Source organism: Anticarsia gemmatalis, chromosome 5 (genome assembly GCF_050436995.1).
Source record: "Anticarsia gemmatalis isolate Benzon Research Colony breed Stoneville strain chromosome 5, ilAntGemm2 primary, whole genome shotgun sequence".
Taxonomy (NCBI): Eukaryota; Metazoa; Arthropoda; class Insecta; order Lepidoptera; family Erebidae; genus Anticarsia; species Anticarsia gemmatalis.
In genome coordinates, this window is record NC_134749.1 from 1,535,764 (window position 1) to 1,556,442 (window position 20,679).

The 20,679-nt window shown below is 32.6% G+C and overlaps 1 protein-coding gene across 2 annotated transcripts in view; it reads right to left on the reverse strand.

The window, feature by feature from the left end:
* Grip (Glutamate receptor interacting protein) overlaps positions 1 to 20,679 on the reverse strand; it is a 304,859-nt gene that overhangs the window by 246,355 nt on the left and 37,825 nt on the right. For both annotated transcript variants that reach the window (XM_076114045.1, XM_076114043.1), the window contains exon 2: positions 11,935 to 11,966. The gene's annotated coding sequence lies outside the window, so the exon portion shown is untranslated. The remainder of the gene's footprint in view (positions 1 to 11,934; positions 11,967 to 20,679) is intronic.

Sequence of the window (20,679 nt, forward strand, 5' to 3'; positions counted from 1 at the left end):
AATTGGATGATAATAAGCTTAGCAATAACAAAACAATACACAACAGAACAGAACATAAAAACAAACGAAACATCTTTAATTACATTAACAGCATTTCCTACAAATAGATCAATAGTCTTCTGCATTACCTATTTCATTCGAAACCTAACTCTAACGATTACAGAATAGAGTTCAATTTTCAATCACGAGTACAAACGTTGATACAACTGTTTAAGTAATTAAAATAACGAAATTTGAATAAGAACAAAAGGCTAGTTTACACTAAGCGGCTTTAGAGTATACTTTTTAGTTCATTTAAACGGATGTTTTAGAAGTAAATAAACATTGTGTTTAAAATAAAATAGTGTAGGTAGTAAAGATTAAGGTGGAAGGTGCTATATATTAATGCTATATCCAAAAATAGATGCTAAAACGAAAGCCGCAATTTTATATTAATAGTAGAAACACTAATTATGGAATGATAGATATTATTATTTATTAAACAAAAGCATGTATATTAAGGAAAATAAAATAAGCATAATATTATCATAGTTTAAACTAACTACTCTGTTTTAGCTTTTCTTGTCTCACAATAACTTTTTTGACATATCGGCTTATTAATATTATTATTTCAAAGAAAACGCTAATATTTCCGTTACTAGTTATATTCATCTGAAATACAATATGCCTTTCACACATAATAGTTCACAATAAAAACAACTCATTTCAAAAGCCATTATAAACAATTTTATTGTTATCCAACTTTATCCCGGCACTTCACCATAAAATATTTCAATACTGAAAAAAATATATTGTCGGATGTATTTTAAATGTTCCATTCAATGTGAATTGTGATATCAGCTTGCAATGGATTGATTAATGGTTCGTAGTAACATAACAATTGCATTTTAATTAACAACTTTTGAAAATTGATGTTCATTAGACATAAAATATATAAAATTACTTTTTTTATTTCGAAACAATATATTTTATTTGTAGTGCTTTTCACCTATTAATTAATTGCCTGTGGGCTAACGCGTATTGAGTTGGTAAATTGATATTTGTGCCGAGTCTCAAAAGAAAAATTAACACCGTGACACCTCTGAATACATATATACGCATGTAAGAACTAATCTACCTTTGCTCACTTTTTCCTACCGATGATTGTAGGTTTAAATACTTAGAACTAAAGACACAGAAAAATAAACAACCAAAGCAATATCTAATTTTATTGAAGTTACGCAAACAAAGGAATCATTATTTTTAAAAGTAAATTAATTGTTTTGTTAAGTATTTTTGTTGTCATATTATATAACAATTCCAATATATTTTAATCACAAAGAAGTTCGCGGAACTAACAACACTGATTCTTTACAACAGAGCAAATTATCAATACTTTGATGAAAAACATCAGCGGACATGGAATTTTATATAAACCTCCAACAAATAGATGTCATGTTTCTCTTTTATTACAAGTTTTATGGCCGAAGGTTGGAAAAAAATTGAAAACATGACAGGCCAATACAGGAGGGGACAAGTCATATATCGAGCCTAAAATATACCCGCAAAAGTTTAGAAAAATATTTTTTGCAAAACTATAGGCGACGATCGGAAACAAGGTTTTGTCCAATTTTGTTTTTTAGCAATTTTTCATTCTGCAACTGTAGTTCAATTTGCTACTCTCTGAACGATCGTATTGCTTTCGTATTGACAGAAAAACGGTTGACATTCACTTGAAAATAATTAGTTCCTTTGAGCGATAGAGGAGTTACCAAAAATGTCATAAAAAACATCTGGAGAGTTACTCGGATGTCAATATTGGTAGTGGACGGAGGTTAAACTGAACAAGCCGTTACCAATGCATCGAGATTTGGTGGGTTCGGCTCCTAAACGGAACATATTTTTTTCGAACTAGAAGCAGCAGTGTCAGGTCTAGTTGCAAAATGCAACTAGACCTGACGGTCTAGTTGCATTTTCTATCTGTGGTTTATTTATAAGTGTCCGAGCAAAAGTTGTCTCAAAAAAATGGCTGAATAAAATCGCCTCTATTTTCGTAACGTTTCTTTAAACAATGGTTTGAAAACTATCTGCGTCGTTGAACTCTCGCAACTCGGTTGAAACTCAAAGGATAACTCTTTAGGTACCGCGTGGCCGTGTCGTTAGACTTTCTCTGGACTTAAATCCTTTGGCCATTGAAGTCTGGACTGCACTCTTTAACCTTTTTATTCTTCATTAAGCTACGGAGTTGAGTCTGGAATTTGTCGGTTTACTTTATAAGTTGAAAGGGGACTGTTTTCAGTAAGAATAGTTTGGAATGTTTTTGACACTGAACTTAGAAAAGAATAGAATGAAAACCAGATTTCTATCTAAATTTTGTTTGAAAAACTAATCGCGCTACAGAAATATAATTACTTCCTGATATGCCACCAGATCGACAGTTTCTAGAACGGTGATTCCCCGGGTACCCTACATTGAGTTTTCTATATTTTTTCACAAGTATGTAAGTATTTTATGTTGTCGAAATATAACAAAGTTGTTATGCTAATATCTTGACACTGTATACAGTTATACACTGACTATGAAAGCAAGCTTGCTTAACCTTTTAGTACCAATTCCGTAATAAAATTAGGTAAATGGTACTACGCGAAAGTTTAAAATACAAATCTTTCAAGTAGAATTATTTTATAAAATATCATGTGACTAACCCCTTAACGATATAAACACATGCAAGTAACAAACATGACTCAAGATAATTGATTTAACAATCAGTGACATAGTTCGTCATATGCATATGAGAGATAAGACGTTGTAAATTAATTCAAATTTATTCATTTATTTACTGAAGCAGTTTGTTTTATGTTGCTCCCTTCACACTAAATAGGTCAAAGGGTGTCAGGTTGACTAAGTTTACACAACGCTCTAATAATATGCATTACTTTACAGTGAGAAGATGTAAGTAAAAAATGAAGCGTAATCTTTATATTAGAAGCTACATTGGAAGTTTACGAATATGATTTATAAAAAGTGGGATAAATTTAACCCTTTTCTGTATCACTACAGGGCAAGTCTGGTCCCACCAGGTTCAAACTCGGGTTTACCACGCAAACCAAGTGCAGTTTGAAACAATTCGTTAATGAAAATAGTCTACACGTTTAAAAAAAATGTTTTTTTTTTCACCACTAATCGAGTGTCGTTCACTTATATGAGAGACGAATGAAAACATGCATCGATTTTTTCCAAATTTTCTGGACATGTTTACCAAATATTTTTAGGCAGTATTAAAAAAAAACTTCCAAGAAACACGAAACTGTAAATGATTACACACAACATTACAGCCCAGTAAATAACAATACAGAAAATATCATGAATTTGTGTGAAACCTTCATCCAACCCATTTCGGAAGCCCCTTTCATAAACAAACAAATCTTTCTCTTTTATCAGACAATGAGTATGCGTATATCTTGGGTACGAAACACGAAAACCTTAGTAATTTACTTATGAACACAAATTGTGTGAAACAATGCCGAATAATTTCCATAGGCAAATAAAATCGTAGACGTAAATTATTATCATGTTCGTTGTTGATTGTGAATGTTAGCAGAATATTATGGTGTTATACTGTAATTTTGTCGCTTTGGTTAGAATAAATTAAAGTGTAAAAAAACTAATTAAAAACTGGTTCAATCAACATTTTTACAAAATTTCGATATTTTTTAAACTTTTTGAAAAAGAAGTGTTATAAACACTAAACTGCTGCCCAATGATCTCTCGCTAGAATGAGAGAACAGTAGCTCAATTCTCTACTACTATCAACTACCGACAATCGACCTGTCATCGAGAAATTTTGTATGAAAATCTGATCAGCGCCTCTGACGGGCGTCATAGAAACTTTTTTCGCAGTACATTCTAAACGTCAAAATGTCGATAGCTAGCTGGTTGTCGGTAGTCGATAGTGGTAGAGAATCGATGTACAGTTAGGCTTTCCGTCCACCACGCTGGTCAACTGAAGATTTGGAGGCTTCACATTCCTTAAAGTATAGTTGATCAGACGCCTGGGACCAGTTGGTTGTTACATAATATTGCATTTGCAAAAATATTTTCATAACATTACATAAAAATAAAAAACAATACTAAAAATTTTGCATAATACCTCTGTTTATAACCAAAACTAAATTCTGTTTTTCTGTGAACTGTATCTAGCAATTCACTGATCGAACTTTACAAAACAATCAAATCAAACCCCACCCCTACAAATACACCCTACAATAAACCAACACGTTATATGCAGTAATTTGTTACACATCCCGTAAATCTTCTTCTTCTTCTTATCGTATGGTTAGTGGTCAACCTAGTGTCAAAGTTGTTCAAGCCGCCCGAAGGCCTTTGACATGGCTTAACGACTGTTATCTTAGTAGACAACAGCCGGGACCGACTTTTAACGTGCCCTCCGAAGCACGGAGACGCCCAGTTCAAATACCACTATGCGGTCACCCATCTATAGAGTGACCGCGCCAAGGGTTGCTTAACCCACAGATCGTTTACCGACCGGTGAGCGCAACTGGCTATCCCGTAAATAAAACATTCAAATATAAACAATATAAAGTGATATGTTTATTTCTATGTGTTTCCGTTCTTCGTAAATCTATCATCTGTTTTGTAACAAGTTCTGTTCAATTGATGTTTTAGTTCGTTTTTCCTCAAGATAGTTTTTGGCTGTTATTTACATATAGGTAACTTTTGAACTGCTTGAATATTGCCTTAACATATTTTCGACTTAGAATGACGATGAAAAGATTACATACAAGTATGAAATCTTTTTGGTATTCATTTTTTTTTTATGAAAACATTCTTGTTATACGCGAAGGTGTAAGGCATGGGTGAGTGAAATAAACATAATTTTATTCCTAGCCTATGGCCTTAAACCGATCATTTTACCAAACTCCGGGCTACTATTGATAAATAGTCTAATGTAAAAAAAAATATAAACTAAAAAACTCGTAAAAGTTGTAACAGAAGTAGATGTCTTATTAAAAGTACCTATGGGTACAATTATTTACAATTTTAAACTCAACATATTTTTTCATAACAAAGAATATACTTAGTAATTACAACGCCCAAATAACTGTTAAATAATACTACGAACATTATGTCGATGCGTATCAGCATGCTAAAACAATGGGATAATTATGATTAATTTAATTATACACAACTTGTCAGTTACATCATTGTTGCTCATAATTCTAATAAGTCCATTGTTATTAATGATTATTATTACTATAATGACAAAATTTAATAATTTACTATGTCTGGACTATGAAATAGCTGAAAGGTGTTTAATACCACTGTCGACAAATTTTATATGAAAACCTATGGCTTGTACCTATTACAAGAAAGTATTTGCAAGAAATTTAAAATTTAATGTCTAACGCTCTCTACTCAATACTACCGAGTGTAAAAAATTACAAAACTAATAAGCTCAAACCATACTAATATTTTCAGAAAATAATATTTCATAGAAATTAATTTTACGTTGATTGACGATGAGATATTTCATTCAAAAAGTCGATCAGCGCCCCTAGTGTTGCTTTAAAGAACTATTTTTGACAACTGACAAGTCATCTTCTACGTCAAAGGCAAAGACGATAAAAAAGAAAAAAGGGGCAAAAAAAACACACCACAGTATATTTTAAAGTGAAAAAAATAGTCTTAACAACAAACAAGACACTAGATGCATTGAATACAATTCAAACGGTAAGACTAACGTCAAACTAAGGTGTAAACGTATCAACGAACACCTACTTAGTCTGAGTAGAAACTTAGCATGTTTGACATTCAGTACGGTCATGAAGTTGCCTGCAGTTGGATGTGTTGTGAAGTTTGAAACTCAAACTAGGTTCGTTATTAACTCCATATCATAGGTTTGAAACTGGAGTAGATGATATCAGATTGACAGTATTGGAATGGGATATTCTTGTGATACAGTGTTTTGAAGTTGCAGAGAAATCTATACTAAAGTTAAAATGCGGAAATCTGTCTGTCCGTCTGTCTGTCTGTTAAACTTTCATCTTATATTTACTTATTTATACAATTGAACATGGAGTGTTTACTGTTTAAGCAATGGGTTCATACATAGGTTTTGAAATAGGAAATACGTGAGGAGCTGCGTGAGTCAATTAGTTAAGTATTTAAGTGTAAATTGGTATAATGTAACTTGACATGATAAAATTTCTACTTCTTATAAATATAACTATATATGGAATGGAATATTCAATGTATGGAAAGACGAGTGACAAACAAATTTGTTGTACAAACTGTTCTGCTGGAAAACAAAATTTATTACCAATTTTTGACAGTAATGAAAAAACATGATATTTCTCTACTCCCATTTTGCATTAAATCATTGCATCATAACGTTTATTCAACAGTAGACGAACAAAAAGATCCTTCAAATAAAGATACTCTACAACAAAAAAGGTGAAACACCTCGCTTGCCGGAAGTCTATCAGAATAAAACAAAACAAAGTAAGAAAAAGGTTATAAAACGGATTCATTATTTACTCGTTTGTGAAGGGAATATTTACGATGTTATCAGAAAAATATAAACCAAAATGTTTGGTATTGAAGTGCAGAAAATTTTACGTGAAAGATATTTTATGGAGCTCAATCCAGTTGTTTACACTACTGTGTTTCGTTTGTAACAAAACGTACGTTCGTGTCCTTTTTATTAAAGCGAGTTTTGTTGTTTGTACATTGTAGTATATGATATATTATTATGTGGTATTTGTGATGGATCATACTAGACTTATATTGTACCTATAACAACAAAATCGTGAGGCTTTTAAAAACTGGACCAAAAAACAATCTTAATTTTGATCTAACTAATATGCCTAATTGACTCATCTAATTCTGTCTCCCCTTTGTGTGAACATAGGCATCCTTGCATTTCAATATCGTTATAATTTTTCAAAACTTATGCGTAAAGCAAGCGTATCTTATAAGACTCTTAACTTAACTAAACAAAAAGCGTTGCTAGGCTTAACTTTCAGTCCAGTATCAATATTTTACAATAAACAAGACAGATAACTAAAAGAAAACAATATCCTGCATCACATCAAACGATAAAAAGACAAATGAAATGTCAATCAATGATACATCACAGAGGAAATAAGCCAAAAAGAAAATAGGCCAAGCTTTGTATATACAAAAAGTTTAATTATATCGCCGACCCTAAGGGCAGGGAGAAGTTAAACAAATATTTAGTACAAAACCCATTCACCCTATTATCATATGTAAATAGGTATGAATCAAAACTAATTTTAAATTGTGATTGTATCGATTTTGTTTTACATTTCCCGGGTTAAGGGCCTGTTGTTCTATTTTTATTTTGCGTCTAAGTATAGTGTCCTTTAAGTATAATGTTACAAAGCATTGTTTTCATTATTTATATTATTTAGGATTTTCTTGATTATATTTGAAACGTTGCGTGACGAATCACGAGAATGAGTTGATTTGTTATTGATTTTCTTATGATGTCGCATCATTTTGATTGGATGCATGCTTTACGCACTTTTCTGCATTGGTATTGTCATCGAATCACATCGCAGTTTCGTTTCAATAATTTCTCTAAATTAGGTAGTACTATACCAACTACTGTTACACTTCAACTACCACAAAATATTTGTACTGAGCATCTTAAATACTTGCCTGTCGAACCATTGTTCTAATACACGGTAATGAACGCAGAAGGCATGTCCCGATACAATCAATAAGGTTACTAATTGTATGCGTGTTAACTCGAAATAAATTAACCACCTCCGTTTACGGGAAGTGCCAGGATCTGTTGTATGTCTATTTAGCTTGTTTATTTAATCAATGTGGCTTTATTGATACAACTATAAAATAAGATGTTTGATCTCACTTAGGTCACCATTGCATGAATTTGCACGTTAAATATATCTATGAAACAATGTTAACTGTATCATCTGTATCTTCATAGACTACTTGGATGTAGCACAAACTGTACATTGAGATACATTGATTTAAGACATTGTCCGTTTACGTGTATACTTTTTATCGCTAATTTACAGGACAGGCTAAGATATTGATTCAAATTAAACACTTAAAAGTTGCGATCAATTACAAACCAAGTGTAAATTATTTATTTAAAGGAAAAGTTCTTAGGTTAAATATCCGTCAAATGTCATGACCATGGAACCAATTTATTTCGCGATCCCCCAAGAATAACATTACTCCCGATTTCAATTGTTTTCTCAGACAACATAACTCAAAACAGTACATCCCATTCCATTTTAACTGTTCCAGTCACTCCCTCCAATTCAAGAAAGCGTAAGTGATACATTCCCTTTTACATAGAGATTTTTATCACTAGATTACTCTGATAATTTAATAGCTGATACTAAAAATAAGCACATATCCCATTCAAACAAACTTCACCTTTATGATACAGCATCAAGGTGTATTTTAGCATGTTCAAAACTGCCCCTAGACAATTTCCCTTCAATAATTCGAGAGGAGAAATCGACAAAGTGTTCCCTAAACATGTTCCTCATGTTTTTATATGGGGCTCCCATTAAATTAGATATCAACCCCAAGTTGTTACCCCTAAAACAATAATATCGGTGCGGAAAAATAAAATCACACTTATCGTTTTATTATTCTTAAAATTTTATTTATGTTATTGTTGTTCGTGTAAATCAGTTTTATTGTGTGCGGTATTGTGTTCGGATGTATTGAATTTTATTTATTGTTTTGTTAATGAGAATTGTGATAGTTATTTCTGGGTTTATTTAATACATGCCCTGTTTTTGTTTTCTTTTGATATCGTACTTAAATAAATACTAGTGTAAGATGAATGTATTTGACAATCCATATAAAAAGTTTTATGGAAGGTAAACTTCTTCTGGATGTATATTAAAGTGATTCTTAGAATGAAGATTTTTGTTTCCTTGTAATATGAAATTGGTACGAACGGTACAATTCTATTGGGGTTTTTGTGAACTGTTCATTGCTGGGCTGAAGTATTTTGTCTATATATTCAATATACCGAAATATTTCTTGTTAAAAGTACCTTGTGAGTTTTATGAATAAATTCTTACAAGATATTTTTCAAAGGTTTGTAAAAAGCATAAAAAAATATACTTTTATATCGTAATATGTAAGATAATATAAAAGGCAAACAATTTGAAGTTGTATGAAATAATACAAGGTGCCTGTAGCGTACTAGTAATAAAGTCGACTGAGGAATATAGGTTACGACTCTGACATACTGTTACGATCTTTTATAACAACGTGTTATTACTGCGACAAACATATTTGATTCCAACATTGTAAAATTATGCGATTGTACAACAATTTATTATTAAAAAACCACAGTAGTAGGCGATATGATCGGCGCGATTCACGCAATTATTAATCGCAAAAACGCGCGATTGTACTAATTTTATGTCATAGATATTACGAAAAAATGTTTTACAAGAAACCAAAAGTAACTAAATTTTGTGTTTTTCGCTATCACTCGCGATTAAACTATGGAGCGATTGTAATAGCATCAACAGAATCATATTTAAAACTAACACATCTGTCTTATCTTGAGTTCGTATTTAATTTCGTTTTTATTTAATTATAATAATTTATTATTGATTATGGAATACTTTTTTATGCTCACTGACGACAAATTGAGACTGTATATATTAGTTAAAAAACCAAAATACTTTCTACTCCTATTCGCCATTGTATATTTTGTTACGTTAATACTTCTATTGAATATGTATCATACATTTAATCACATATATTCACTAGAATTTGCAAACGCCATATTTCATCGTAACAGATTTATCGCTTCCATGGTTATTTAATTTATTCCATATACATAAACTGAAAACTTTCCAAACCAATAAACACGAGATACATGGAATATTTCCTGGTAAAGTTATTAAATAGTGACATTATTGCTAATTCAATGTTGCGAAGTTAATCGATATAGTCGAGCAGTCATTCGAAAAATAAACATAATAAATATATTATATCGTGCCAGTTATACCTGAAAGTGTAGGCAGTTGTGTAGGATATACACCAAAACCTCACAATGTTAGTCCCATGTAAAAAATGATGAGACGAGAGAAGATTAGAAAAGACCAAAGTTCTTTGTTTGACCTGAGAATAGTACATGATTAGCAGTCAGACACACTACCGACTGCACCACAAAGTCAGCCTTTAAAAAAAGTAGTCAGTAATTAGTTTATCTGACGTTATACGGAAATTCATTTTGCGACACATGCCGTGGTCGCAAGCTGACGACCACGTCAAATGTCGCGGGGTACATGATCGTGCAATATGCGCCAAAATATCCAGTAACCTCAGGCAAAATGCATAATATTTCAAATAACAAATAATATTCCCAAAATATTACGCTCCTGCAGTTTGTGGTTGGGAAGTTAGTCACAAAAGTACATTTCACTACAAAAAATAGTCGTATTTTTGCACTCCACAAAACACAAACAGAAGTTAAAACTATAAAATACTATTAAAGGAGTTACTCAGCTGACAGCCTGATGCTGCAGCAAAACTTTCCATTAAAGCAAAGCCTTGCATTTGTAACAAAAAATATTATTCTTTGTAGAATCGTTGGGAACTGAGCAAAGAAATTTATTAAAATAGTTCTCTTTTACGGTGCTAGGTAAATTGATAGAGCAGGTTCTTAAATATATACAAGGAGGTTTCTTTTGGTTGGTTTCTTTTGTTCTATTTTAATATTTTTCACGTGGGGAGAGAAAATTAGTGCAATAAGGCTGTTGACACGCTCAGTTTAATACTGAGTGTGAATAAATGTATTGAGATGCGATTAAATCGAGATTTCTATACTTGGAATGCACTTCAGTTTTATTATTTGTAAGAGCGATAATTAATCAGAATAAATTAAGTAAAATTTTAAAATCATACCATACGACTTTATTATTAAACAGCTTCAGCGCAGTTCTTAATGTAGTTTCAGTCCAGTGAAACCAACATCGTCTTGGACTTGCATATTACGTCCACATTCTTCAAAATTGTAATATGCACGAATCCCGTAGAAAAGAAAAAGGAAATAATTTGTCGAAACAAGATTCAACAGCGTAAAGTAAAAATAGATAAAGATATGCGGAAGTAACGCTAAATCAAACAATTGATCATTGAGCAATCATCTTTGATCAAAAACGTCAGTGTTGTTCTAAATTGTAAACATTCCTTCCATTTAAGATTGGAAAGAACACACACATTCGAACATTTTACTTTTAAGGGAAGCTTCTAGCCTCACTGTGCAATAAACGTTCATAGCATTTTACAAAAACCTTTATATTTTGCATGTAATTTATTCCCAACCATTTGCACTTTTGATACATAATTGATTTCACACATTTTTTCGATAATATCGAAATTATATCGAGAAAATGTTAATAGTTTGTGTCATAATTGTTTAAATGTTTTACGCTACATTTGACGCGTATAAATGATATTCGTACTATTTTGGTTTATATGCTAGTGTCGCGCTATATACTTCGAAATCTGCTTCAACTTAAAGCCCTAATGTGTTTTCACATTAAACACAAGTTTGTGTGTTACCAAAAAAGAAATAATCTAAATTTATAAATATAAACGACAGATTCTGATAATCTTCGTCAACATCGTCCATTACCGTGGGGTGAGCAAGTTTTACGAGTTGCAGGGTTTATTTTATTGACGGCTAGGATTGGATTTGAAATTCTAATGTGAGCATCGATAATGTCTATGGGGTGAGGCATCTTTGTTATATTTATGATCATGAAACCAATACATGGTTGAAGTCTTTTCTTCAGTCTAGTTTCCTTCTCAATGATTATAAAATCCATCAAGTCAGAATTTCTATTTAGAACATTGGATAATTGCAAAGTTTTAGGTGTAAGCAATATTTGTACTTACTTTTATTTTTTTGTAGGGATAATATCATGGACCTGAAAATAGAGAAACAAAAGATTAATTATCTTATTTTCAAAGCAAACGTTTTCAGTACTTTTTAGTAATTACGTGCCTAGGTAATTACTAAAAAGTACTGAATATTAATACACAAAAATAAAAGAGAAAACATAAAAGAGAGAAAATTACACAAAACAGTAATGTATTTTCTAGGCCTTATACGGCTTATATAAACGAAATGTTCAGTACAATTAAACTGGAACATTTAGTTACAGCAAAAGCAGAACTATAATTTACCCAAAGAGCGTACAAGGCGCATACTGGGTCCATAATAGAATTTATTTTTTCTCCGAACGCTCTTATCTCTTCGAGGTTATCATTAGGGTCGGACCCAACTTAAGGCTTCGCATTCGATCTTATGTAAAATATTCGGATTTGTCTCCAAAGACAAATTGCTAGTTAATTTTGCATTCGTTCAAGAACTTTTTACAAAACCCATCTTAAGGTTACATAAAATCTAACATCTTAATTTGAACTCTCATTCCACTTGTATTGATCCGAAAATAAGACGGAATTTTGGAGGTCAGAGATATATTAAACGCCTGGAATCACATTAGGTAGAAATAAACATATTTTATTGTTATTGCTTTAGTGATACTGTAACTCATATCCCATGATTTATATTTTCATGTATGTACTTTTCCACATCACTTAACACTGTCTGGTAGCTTCTTACAATTTTCACAAGGAACGTGTCAATAGAAATACACGTATAATCTCAAGGAAAATGCCAAATAACTTCGTTTTCGTAGCAACACCTTGAGATAGATCTCTATTTATCCACACTTCGGCATTCAGTGCGCGGGCTTAGGATCTCCCCCTCACAAAGTCCGGAAAGGAATTTTTATTATCAATATCATGGTGTTGAACTATGGCGATGTTTATGTGCTCGTATTATTTATAGTTTTCGCTATTTGTGGGGTCCTTGGTGTTTATTTATAATGTTTGTTGTTCGCAGTAAATTGGATTACGGCTTTCGGTTTCTTCTGTGTGTTTTATGGTGTGATCAACAGCGTTTCCAGATTTGTGTGATAGAAATAAAGTGGGGTGTAAATGTTTTATTTTATTTCCGATTGGAACGATTTGTGGAGTGAAAGGAAAGGTCTTGCAGACCTAGATAAGTTTAAGATTGAGGACTGCCCGTAAAACAGAGTGGGGAGGTAGACTGGTGGTAATCATAGATGATTTGGTCTAATAGTCATTGTGGGTATTGAACTTCCATTAATGAACAAAACTTCGCTTTTTGGCCTTTCTTCTTGTAGTTTAGTTTTTGACTATATATTTTAAATTTTACTACACTATAATTTGGCTGATTCTTTTATTCACTTTCGGCTGGGCATATACTCTTAAACAGAGCTGTTACCCACATTGACGTCATGTTACGCCAACTGTCTGCGATTTAAGAGTGTGTTGCAAACACCCAAAGTAAAAACAATCTATTTTTTTAACATTAAAAAATAAACTGTTTTATATGTTCTTATTTGGCGTTCACTTTACCTCTCATTTTTCAATATTTTTCATAATCTCTAAATCGAGTCAAATCCAAAGCAATGCTAATGCCGTATCAGCAAAATATAAGATATCCCTTATTTTTCAAATCTTCTTTTATCTACGAATTCAAGCCATGCATTTTTCTCGACCCAGATTACCCGAGCATATTAAATTCCGAAGTACAGACAATTGAAAATACTTGTCTTGTGAAGATCTATGTGGTTTCTAAAACCATTTTGAAATCACGGAAAAATTTTAAGAATGTAATTTTTTTATACTCGAGATTTTTTTATTCAAGCTGCATGTTATCATAAATCTTACCATCTGTTATAGACTCAAAGAGTTTAAGATTCCTCCAATGACAATTTTTATTACAGATATTGTTAGCTTGTCCTATTTACTGATAGAAATCTATACAAAAATCAGAAGATTCAACTACACGCTACACATATTAACAGAGACAAGAGTAATGATGTAAAGAATAAAACACCAATAGAACTTGGCCGTAATGGTTGCCAAGAAGAAACAAACTATTGTAAAACCGGGAACACCATCAAACATTTTACAAGCACCAATAAAAACAATGACGCGGAACAATGGTAACAGTTAGTTTTATCGCCAAACGTATATTATGCAATAATTCAAGTACGAATGCAAGTGTTGTGAAAGTTCCGTAAACTGCAACTACTGTTGCACTAGTTCCAAACTTGTTCGTTCGCCTGACTTGCGAGAGGAGCCCGGCGAAATTCACAGAAAATGAAGTAATTTAAAATTTCCCTAGTGGTATTAAGTTTTGCATCATTGGCGCCCGTCGAACCGCATGGATAAGCATTTTATTCTTGATATATTATGGGAGAATATTTTTCTGAAGAGGAAAACGGTTTATGCTTGCAGTGTGCTTCCTCGAGTTATGTGATTCACTTACGTAAGGAATTATAAGGAGGATCCATTTTTAGTTCTACAGTCATATTAATATTTCGTCAACCTTCATTTTTTGTACATTTACTTACTATATCAATATGCAAGTATTTAAAAGTGAAGAGCAAACTTTAACGCAACACTCATAGTCTTTTCAAAACCAAAATAAATATTATTTTCGTTTCTTTATTGTTACTAGTTTCAATTAATAAATTACATCATTTTTATTTTGAAACACATTGAACTCAATTATTACTCCATATTGTTCATCTTAGTATTTTGATTGTAACGCATGTCAACACCGGATTACAAGTTCTTAGAATCGCAAACAATTTATACACGAGTAGATATCAGTAATATCAATGCTATCGTAACTTTGGGTTTCTATGAACCAATAATATGTCAATATAAGGCAAGTAGCAACAATCATGTTTTTCATCTGAGAATTGTACAGGAATCATTGACATTTGGTTATAATACCTTGCTTGAAATTCAGGTGCTTAAAATAAAACCTCACATAATATTAAAACAATAATATATAGGCAATCATTATTGTTTTTTTAATATAAGGAATATACTATCTTGTCGTCGTTACCCTTTTTTTTTTCTCGGAAATGATATTGTAAAGGGGTATCCGAAAATACGTATAGTGTAAAAAATGGTGTTAATAAAAACTAGTGGGTTAAATATTTTTAAAATGACATAGTGATATACATTTTACGAGATGTCGAGAAAAGACTTCTAAAGATATCAAATGATTACTTTCAACTTCTAATTACTATATCAACAACTAAAATTTCAATTATGCTAGACAAACGTTTCGTGGCAAAAAGATAGGTAAGTTAATAGCTATTACAGGTCCAATTTAATTGAGTTATTAAGAGGCCTACTTCAGAGTCGGCCTTAAATTAGTCGCAAGGGAAATACGAAAACCGTTTGTTTGAAAAATTGTTGTATTTGTAACTAAAGATTGCAGATCATTAGTCTGGTCTGGAGCTAAGGTCAAATGCAAAGATTAGCTTTATTTAGTTAGTTTTTTTAAGAAAAAGAATTCAGCCATATATTATTTTCTTACATATTTCATCATTTTTGTTCGCAGATCTTGAACCTTCTATCAATTCTGAAAAAAAAAATTGACAACCTGTAACTAGAAACTCATATTGGGTTTACATCAACGATAGTCACAAGTTCGATGACTATGTAATTGAATTATTTGAATTTTTTGTACGGTGAGTTCATATTTTTAAGGTCAATTTCTACATAAACTATAATGAAATTCCAAAGTACTAACTTCACTTCAACGAAGCTTTCAAATAACAATAGCAAAAAAAACAAAAACGTAATACTATAGAGAAAATTGGATAGAACAAGACGGAATATATTAAACGTTACTTGGAATATATCTCATACATCCAAATAAACATAATTCACATTGCACGAAACCACCTGTCAAGTTGGGTATGAATTACTGGCCGGAGTGGAAACATCGAGTGTCAGGCGTTCACCGCAATGATTAACACTCGGTTAGCGCAGATGCAACAATGGTTGTGGAACATCTGTAGGAAATGTACTAAAGGTAATCAAGTGGTAGTTTTGAGGGTCTTATGACGCTATCATAACATATTTTATTAAGAAAAAGCCGCCAGAGTTAACCACATCAAACAACGTTTGATAAATTTAGTAAGGGGCTGCAGACTCGCATATGCTTAATCGAGTCAGATATTGAAAAATATGGGTACAGTATAGATCGAAATCGGACTGTAGTATAAATTTTCCCAGTACATATACTACTTGAAAAAAATGTAACAAAATTTTAAAACTGCAGTTAACATTTGAGTGTTTCAGTAGCCTTTAAATAAGCTTTGTCAATATCTTCTACCAGCAACCACAAAATCTAGACCTAACTAAAATCAAGCTCAATTTATCTCCAACAAACATTCTCACAGCCGAAGCATCACAAACAAGCAGTAAGATCCATATGTTTACCAATAGACCTTACCACCAATCAGGCAGTGAACCGTTGTAATTAGGACAGGACCATCTACAAGCCCGAGAGAGGCACGTACGCATTCACTGACATTAACCTGAAAAGGAATATACAAACCTAATAGTACTATTCCACGTCGCAAGCCGGAACAAATGTGAAAAAATAGTATTTTTACTTTTCTCTTATAGTATAACAGGTAAGTGAAAAGTAAGCATGTACGATGTGCATGCTTACCCTTATTTGATATTTACCCTGATTTGATTTGATTATTAAATAATTCTGTTAAACGAATGTTCGTTGTGTTAAATAATTCTGTAAAAATTAAGTTGCCGTAGTCTAAAGTCAGCGGGTGACTGATATTTTTAATATGAAACTATTATCTACAATTATACGGTAGCAGGTTGACTACAACCACGGCTCGTGCAGCCTGTGTAGAAATGTCAGGAAAGGCAAAGTCTTCGAGTTAATTATGTGCAAAATAAAAAACAGTTTAAGAGTTATGTTTGTATACCTCTCCTACCCGTGCTCTTTTCACACAAGGTTCTTTGCTAAATGGTTGGACTACAGTACTAGTCCAGACTGGACCAAATAAGTAAAAAATACTAACAATTTGTTCTACTTTTCTCCTAAATATATTACCCAATCTCGATTTTAGTGAGACTTTTATTTCTAGTGTTTTGTTTCATGTTAAACGCGAGAAAGAATGTTTCCAAGTTCTGCAACATTTTTCCTTTAGATTTTGGCAATACGCCAGAATCCTACCTTTCAACTGAAGTTTGTACTTAGCTGGATTTGTGGAAAATGATACTGACATTTTTGACTCAGGCCTTTGCGATGAAGACGTTCGGAAGATTGTTTTTGTCGGTACGTCATAGTTTGTTATTTGCATGTGCATTCACGTATTCTGTTTGTTATTTAGTAGTAGCTTTTGCTGGTTCATTTTTAGTTTGCTTTATACTCTTACTTTACAGTTGCTACGAAAAAAATATTGAAGCTTTTTAGATAACATAATTTGTAGATGGAGAGATTGATTAAACACTAACAGTATTACAGTCTGTTAATTTCCTTAAGGCAATGACGATATTTTATATTAAACCAATATAACTTCATCTTATAGTGAGTTAATAATAACATAATTTATTTTTATACCTTCCAGCAAGTCAGGGTCAATTACGAAGCCCTCAGATACATCAACACAGCGGTCAGGTGCTCTCATAATTTTCATTATTTGACTTACAGAATTCCGGCAAAAGATTCAGTTTTTCTAGTATCCTAAAGTAACAACCTTTGCGATCTAAGTTATTCCAACCCGCTTCTCCCGTAAGCACCCCACTGAGGCCTTTGATATACGGTTCTGCTCTCCACGATATTTGATTATCCCTACCTGCCGAGGACAAAGATTTTTTTCAGTTATGAAGAAAATTTTGCAGGCGATTTTTTTTTCATTTAGACTATAAGGGCGATATTAAAATTTTGGATTTATATACGTTAAATAATGTTCTGTTTTCGAAGATATATTAACGTCTTGAATTTATGAATTTACGTCGTAATAGCAGTATCTGTTTGATATGTGGTTTGGTATTTTGCGGTTGGTTTTTTCTTTACCTTGTTCTTATTTTATGACACTTGTTGCTTGCATTTTGAGTTTCTTCGATTACACTAGATTATATATGACTATCCAGTGTTTTTCTTTGAGTACACATGACGTTCTAGCACTAACTTCTATGGTGCCCTAACTTCTATAGTGAACTAACTTGTATAGAAAATTGATCTGCGTCTCTAACGTAATCCGATGAACCATCTCATTCAAGCAAATATCAAAATTATAATTAATTATGCACTTCGGAAATACACTGTCACGTTTCTAGGTTTAAGATAAATATAATTAAATTGTAAACTTTTTAGCTCGTACAATCAAAACTAAGCAAAACAATTCCAATCTCACTTATCACATCTTATAATTAAGCTCTCATAGTCCCTTAGACCCTCCAGCTATCTCATCATTAATCAGTTCCTTAAGAATGTGCTCGCTACACTCACGCCCTCTCTTTGTACTAAATAAAATACAACCTCATTTAGATAGGTCATAGATAAATGTAATTAGTTCTGAAGGTTTAGGTTTGTGACAATGAAATACAGGGTTTATAATTGCGTTCTTATAATTACCTTTATAATTATATAGTAAAGGAAATATGTTTCTGAATTGTCGCTTTATTAGAAAGTAAGTGGAGTTGCTATTGCTCACCTGTGAGAAATCCCAAAATGGACATTACTCCTTTTTGTTTATTTGCAAGTTCCGTTCGTTAGAAACCATCATCAGTCTGGTACCTGGTTGCAGACCAAAGTAAGCTTCAGTGCTTTATGTGTATGCAGGTAGTTTCATTACAAACCATAAGTTATCTATACTAATGTTATAAAGCTGAAGAGTTTGTGTGTTTGTTTGTTTGAACGCGCTAATCTCAGGAACTACTGGTCCGATTTGATACTGAAATTCTTTCAGTGTTAGATAGCCTATTTATTGAGGAAGGCTATATATCATCACGCTACGACTAATAAAAACAAAGTACTAGTAAAAAATATTACAAAAACTAGGAAATATTTCACCCATTCTCTTTTATGTGACGCAAGCGAAGTTGCGCAGGTCAGCTAGTTTTACATATCCAAAATTAAGTAAATAAAGTACCCCATTACAAGCAAAGACTTAGGCAATAACTGTACAGTAGTAGTGGCTGTAAAAGTAGGTACATATATTTCTTCTTCTTCTTCTTCTTTAAAAAAGACAACTCCCGCACTAAGAATTGCTCTTGTGTCGCGGGGACTTTTACAAACATACAAACAACGGACACAAAGCACAACCAGACCCGAAACAATTATTTGTGGATCGCACAAATAATTGTCCCGTGTGGGAATCGAACCCACGACCTCCCGTTGCAGTGGTATCGGCGTGGCGACCTAAACCACTGCGCCACAGAGGCAGTCAAAACATAAGTTCATTTAGACGGCATAGATGTAGGTCTCAATGTAATTCCTAGCTTTCGACTTGTGACCTAACCGTGACAGTGAAATAAAGGCCTATTTTACTGCCCTCTGTTGGGTAATACATCGACCTTTGCCATTTCAAATTTATATGAGATTTCTAATATATGAGATCTGCAAGTTTATTGTGTACTTAAGTATCATTGCAATATTGAATTGTATTTTTTTTATTTGCATTTAAATGACAAACAAGCATGTTATTTCTGCAAGAGATGTGTTTTGTTTAATTTAATGTTTATACGTTTTAAAAGCGTTGTTTACTGTTACTATATTTTGTTTATTTTTTCATAGTAACGAGAGCCTACAATGGCTGTTTTGCGGTATACATTCGTAAAAGGTGCATTAGTTTGCTTTAAGCAAAATCAAGCATGTTAAACATCATTATTAGTATGAAGTATTTCTGATTATATACATGATTCTTCATCGGCAATTTATCCAACTGTTGTCGACTTTGTTCTGTCAACCTTTTAAAACAGGATCTCAAAAGATAGTCAAGTGACAAAATAGCCACCAAATCTAAGCTTTCTTCTTCTTATCGTATAGTTGGTAGTCAATCTAATGTCAAAGTTGTTCGAGCCGCCCATAGGTCTGTGGCTTAATGACTGTTATCTGAATGGACAACAACCGGAACCGACTTTTTACGTGCCTCCCAAAGCACGGAGATGCCCAGTTCAGATACCGTTAAGCGCAACTGTCTATAGGCGCCTCAACTATACTATACCAGACCTCAAACAGAAAACTAAAATCCTATAAATAATTCTAGTCTCATAGGACATTAAGTAACAAAAACTTTCAAAGGCTAAAAAGTTTAAGATCCACTGAACGTTCCCTGTAACTATCAACCTTAATGCTTGCTGTACGTGACCCATTAAAGGTGGGTAGTCGAGGATATAGCACTAATTTAATAGTAGACGGGTTTATCAGTGTCTAGATGAAAAAGGTTTGGTAAGAAGTGATAGATGAAGGTGGTTTGTACGAGGGAATTAAATTATGTTTTGTGGTGCTGCTTTTATGTTGGTTTGTAGGTTTAGTTTGTTTTTGTGTTTCCACCTTTTAACATGACTTGTGCCATTTTTTTTTAAATATTCATCTCACAATCTCATAGCTCGAGATAGCTTCTAGTTTAATTTACATTGGACCTCATAACTGATATTCGTGCCTGAGCTGAGATTCGAATTTGCCACACGCGGATTGTAGGTTATTGAGAGGATGTTTACATTAACCACTACGCCAAACATGCAGAATAATCCATTGCAACT